The sequence below is a fragment of the Lynx canadensis genome, chromosome B4, assembly GCF_007474595.2.
Source record: "Lynx canadensis isolate LIC74 chromosome B4, mLynCan4.pri.v2, whole genome shotgun sequence".
NCBI lineage: Eukaryota > Metazoa > Chordata > Mammalia > Carnivora > Felidae > Lynx > Lynx canadensis.
In genome coordinates, this window is record NC_044309.1 from 36,091,384 (window position 1) to 36,096,902 (window position 5,519).

The 5,519-nt window shown below is 45.1% G+C and overlaps 1 pseudogene; it reads left to right on the forward strand.

Annotated features, from left to right (window-relative positions):
- The first annotated feature begins 2,805 nt into the window (after window positions 1-2,805).
- Window positions 2,806-2,857, forward strand: LOC115519520 (annotated as a pseudogene).
- The last annotated feature ends 2,662 nt before the right edge of the window (window positions 2,858-5,519 follow it).

Sequence of the window (5,519 nt, forward strand, 5' to 3'; positions counted from 1 at the left end):
AAAACCAACCTAAGGCCATTCAGAAAAGAAGATGACCACAATTAGAACTAAGAAGTACAAAGTGTGGGCTTTCAAATTAACTAACAGAAAATTTTGTTCAAGGCCTCCTGAGAGAAGGAAATTATATCTTGAGGCTGAAATGTTATCGGTCCAGAGTTCACTGTGTCTAGCTGGCATACCTAAAATAGTTGGGAAGTGCCCTTGAATCCATGGAGAAAATATGAAGTATTCTTCAGATTGCACCAGGCAGGGTAGCCAACGGGGAGAAATGGAGCCTCGTTTCTCTACAGTGTTTTTCTCTAGATCCTTCTCTCATGCTCTTAATAACCAAGATCTGTACCTAACTCCTGCTCAAATCACCTGTGCTGTATTGCTTCTTATTTCTGAAATTCTCCCTGTGCACTCATTTTCCATTATTATGGGCACACTTATCATCTGGTTCACCTAACTCCCTAAACCACCGCTTCCATGCCTAACAATCTGGTTTCAGCAACCACAGACCCTGCTTGGGATTGCTGTGCACCTGACTCTGGTTCCCTGCTTCCCCTGCTCTGCCCCAGCACCTCCCAACAGCTATGGAACTTTCCAGAATCATCCAGATTGTTGGTGGCCAGATGAGTGACAACTGCCATGACTATATTTGATTGGCAATCTTGACACCACAGTTTATTATTTTTACAAAAATATGCCTACTTAAAATATGCCTGCTGTTCTTAAAAGTGATACATAAATCCTTATCTTAAAAAATCATCCAGAATAGAAAAATCTGGATGACAAGGTAAAATTGCCCTTCAGTCCCCATCTAATACCATCTCCCTGCCCCAAGATGCCCTAGGAGATGGAGTGGTCTGTGTCCTTTTGGACCAACTCTAGCTTTCAGAGTTGCCAACAGCAGTGAGGTGACAAAATGCCCCAAATTTGGATCTGATGCAGAATCTTATCCTTCATTTGTATAAGATCTTGAAATTAACCTTTTGTCAGAATATGTTAAGCCCCCAAAGGGTCTATGGTAATGAGGCAACATTAAGAATCTCTCTCCCTTGGTTTCCTGCTTAAGAATCTCTTAAAAAGTTCCTCTCTGGGAACTATTATGAGTTTATCTACATAGTGCTGACAGTCAAGTGGCAGGACTGATAAAGCTTGTGCTTGGCTTTATCAGTTTTAGAGCTAAAACTACTTTGAGAGCCCATAAAAATGCTAACAAATATTCCTTCTGCCCAACCTACAATAACGGCCCTTTGCAATCACAAGATCCTGTTGGCTTATTGGGATTAATTGCCAACTAATAGTTAAAATGCTAGAATTTATGAATGACTGTTCAAAAATACAAATTAGTGTGGATTCAGGCTATCTTTCACTTAGTAAATATTTATTTGGCAGCCACTATTGGCCAGAATCCTGCACCCAGGGCTCGGGATACAGAGTAACGTCTTACACTTACTTGTATGGAGGTCTGAGTGGGAGAGAAAGAAGTGGAGTTTCACTGGGAACTGCTCCCAACCCACAGCCTGATTTATCTGTGCCGCAGCCTGTAATCTGGATATGCCCATGGGAGTGTGCCTTATGTGTGTTTTAGGGGGAAAAAAAAGAAAGTTGGGGGCTGCTGCTTTACAGAGTTCTCTGCGCAGGAGGAACCAGCCAGTGACAGATAAGGAGGCAGAACTGAGGTTTGTAGACATACAACACTAAATTCTTTCCAGCTTCCCCAGAGAGTGACAGCCTAGTCCGACTCCACACCGGAACTACTCTCTTCCTCATCTCTCCTGACCTCCTGGTCTCTCCCCCACCTCCTGGAGGCTGCCCTCCATGTCAGCTTCAACTTGATTTCAATGGGACAAAAATATTGAGTGAGGGGCCAAGTGAGCCACAGTGGCCTACAAGACCCCCTCCCCCCAGCCTCTGGAACGGCCACTCTGCCTTTCACTCAGGTCAGCTTAGCCTGCCTGGCCTTTATTAGCACAGCACAAGCTAAAACGTCTCCAAGGGAGGCCGAGCCAAACCAGGTCCTTGATTTAAATGACTGTTTTAATTATTCCCTGCTTTATCTCCAGTAATTTTATTAGAGAAAGGGTTTGTGAGAAGAAAAGAGACATTTAAGGTTTCCTCTTGCTGTTCAAAGCTAGTTAAATGTAAACAGAAAAAACCTGTTGGTCTGTGTTGAGGCACTGTGTACACTTTGTCATGTGCATCTCAGTGTGGACACAAACACACATGCCCGCAGGCTTCACAAGCAAGGGGAAGTTTCCCTGAGTTGCCTTCTTAGGACGGGACCTTCTCCACTGAAGACCCTGTGAAGGGAGGAAGTTCAGAGTTTGTGCCCAACCTGCAAACCACCTTGTTTATTTGTTATTATTTTTTATTAAAAGAATTTTTTTAAGTAATCTAACCCAACCTGGGGCTCGAACTCACAACCCCAAGATCAAGGCTTGCTTGGTCTACCTACCGACTGAGCCAGCCAGGTTCATACCACTTTGTAATAACTCCCCAGGACCCAAGTACAGACAATTCCCCAAAGACACGCCCACAGAGATGGTAACCCTCTGTGCGCTTCCTCCAGTGCACATGTGAAAACTGACCACACACTCTCCACTCACTGTTTTCCTCCCGACCAACCACCAGGTGCCTCCATAAGCTCCCACGACTGTCAGCTCTAGATGCTGACACAGCGTGGACAGGAGCCAAAAGCAACTCCAGGGGCAAGGATCACAGTGTGCCAGGCAGTGGGGGTGGCGAGGTGCGAGGGGTGTGATTCGGATCGCAGAGCCCTCCACAAGCTTCAGATGTGGGCTTTTGATACTCTGGTTACTCTTCAGATCGTATAAATCTTTCGCCTTTTACTAAATATTTCCGTGGACGGATATGGGCTTTTGGATGGGGGTAGAAGCGGTGAGCACAGTATTCTCACTGATCAATGAGGAGGATGGCTTTTTTCCTGAGTGGCAGTGTTAGTATTTACTCAAAGTGCCATTATCCCAGCCACGCACGAAGTTCTATGCTTATGGCTGGAAGATTCAGGGCCAGAGATAGGTAGGCAGGAAGGTAGGTAGGTAGGTAGGTAGGTAGGTAGATAAATACATAAAAATACTTTCTTTTTGTTCAACTCTTAATCAGCATCCCCTGAGAAACTGAAGTATTTTTATCTCAAAGTGGAATAAAGGGACCCCAGTGAGCAAAGGATAAAGCTGTGGGGAATCTTTATTTTTATTTTAATAGAAGTTTTTTCTCCCTTGGGGTTTTGCTTAGCTGTCCATATATGTCCACAGAAAATATTATTCTTAGAGTCCAGATTCTGTTCATGTTTGTTTGTACAGATTTTTAAGGGCAAATAAAGGCAAGTGGAGATACTTTTGATACTGTTGTGCTTAGATGATGTCCTTAGATCTTTCCCATCTAGTTCAGGAGCAATTTGTTGGTCATTGCTGGCAAAAAAGTACCTTTGAAATACACTGTTAAGCTCGTCAAACATGACTTATAAAGAAGACCCCTGCCTTTTCCAATGAACTCCTACCAAAACTTTTCTGACAGGAATAATCATGCTCACATTAGACTAAAACAGTCATCAGAACACCAGGAGCTGTGACCAGATTACGTCTGAAGTAAGGTAGGATCCTTCTGGCCGTGTCACTAAGGTTTTCTGCCCACATCCGACCACTAAACCATGCCCGTGGCAGGACCACAAAGTGTCGTGTGACATAAGCATCACTGATGCTCTAGGCCCTAGGAGGCCCTGAGTTTTAGATGCCTCAGAAGAGGGTTCTAAAAGCTCCTCTGGATGACTAGCTGGCCCTCAGCTCCCAGCAGATTCCTGCCTGCCTCCCAAGGCACCTCTCCCCTCCCCCCTTCTCATTCATCCCACTGCTTCTCCAGGTGTAGTCTTGTGTTGACTTGTGGAAGAACCACCTGGGTGCTTGGTGCTTGCCCAAAATGCATTCTGCAGGGGGAGGGGTTCACAACCTCTCTACTCTATCCCAGAGATTTCTTCCTAAAACTGTAATCTGATCATATGGCTATCCTGCTTAGAAACCTCCACTAACTTCCTGTTACATTATTAAGAGTCAAGTCCCAACTCCTCGCTATCAGCTGCCATAAGCCTGCAGGGGCCCCAGTTACTCCTCAAGCTGCATCGCCTGCAAGTCTTCATCCTTCCAAATTCCAGCCTCTTCTGCTGGTCACATGCAACCTTTTCACGCTTTTGTGGCCTTGTGTATTTCGTAGCCCCAGGCCTAGAATGTTCTTCCCTCCCAGCTTGAAGAACTTGTCCTCACTCCTCAAGGCCTGGCTCAAATGAACTTTGTAGAACCTTCCATTACTTTCTGCTATGCATCCTTACAACACCTTGTATGAGGCTCTGGTCTTAGTGCTTCTGGCCTGTCTGGTAGTGTCCTCTCTGCGTCACTCCCTCTCCCTAGAAGGATCTCCTAGTCATGGTGGTTCGGGAGACATTCAGCTGACAGGCATGCAAATATGTGTTGAGTTTCTACTAGGTGCTCTGTGAGAGGGGCTGAGGATATAGCAGTGAACCAACCTTAGCACCAGTGTCACAAGCCTATAGTCTTGTGGAGAAAGGAAACAATTCGTAAGTAATTACCAAAATGGGGAGTGAATGTTTTTTTTAAAAACATTTTATTTTTTATTTTAAAGAGAGAGACAGAAAGAGAGCATAAGCAGGAGAGAGGGGCAGAGGGAGAGAGAAAGAGAATCTCAAGTAGGCTCTACTCTCAGCATCGAGCCTCATGTGAGGCTCGATCTCACAACTGTGGGATCATGACTTGAGCCAAAATCAAGAGCAGGACACTCAACCGATGGAACCACCCAGGCGTCCCAGGATGAATGTTTTGACAGGAAAAGTACCTTGTATAGGTTGGGGGTGAGAGACTCAAATCAAAAGGCCCTAACCTGACCTAGGAATCAGAGAATGCCTCGCAGACAATGCCAGGACTTACCTTTGCTTTGCTTTTCTAACTGTTGCTTACACATTGAGACAAGAGTCAGACAGCCTACTGAGCCACCCAGGCACCCTGAGTTTTAAAAGGCACGTTATTTGCATTAAAATGTTTGCAAAGGTACAGGAGGAAACTTTGGGATGAAGCAAAGTTCTGTATGTTGATTGTGGTGGTGATTTCATGGGGCATACACCTGTCAACACTCACCATATTGTATACTTTAAATGAGTGCACTTTGTTGTACATTAATTAGATCTCAGTAAAGTTGTTATAAATAATGTTCCCTCCAGGGGTGCCTGGGTGGCTCAGTCAGTTAGGCATCCAACTTTGGCTCAGGTCATGATCTCGCGGTTTGTGGGTTTGAGCCCTGAATCGGGCTCTGCACTATGGATCCTCTGGCTCCCTCTCTCTCTCTGCCTCTCCCCCACTCATGCTCTTTCTCTCTCCCAAGAATAAATAAACATTAAAAAAATGTTTCCTCCATCAAAACCATCGCATGCATTGTCATACCACCACCTACACTGCTCCATCCCTGCCTACCTGCCTGTAAATCTTCCTTTCCTCTTTGCTACCTCC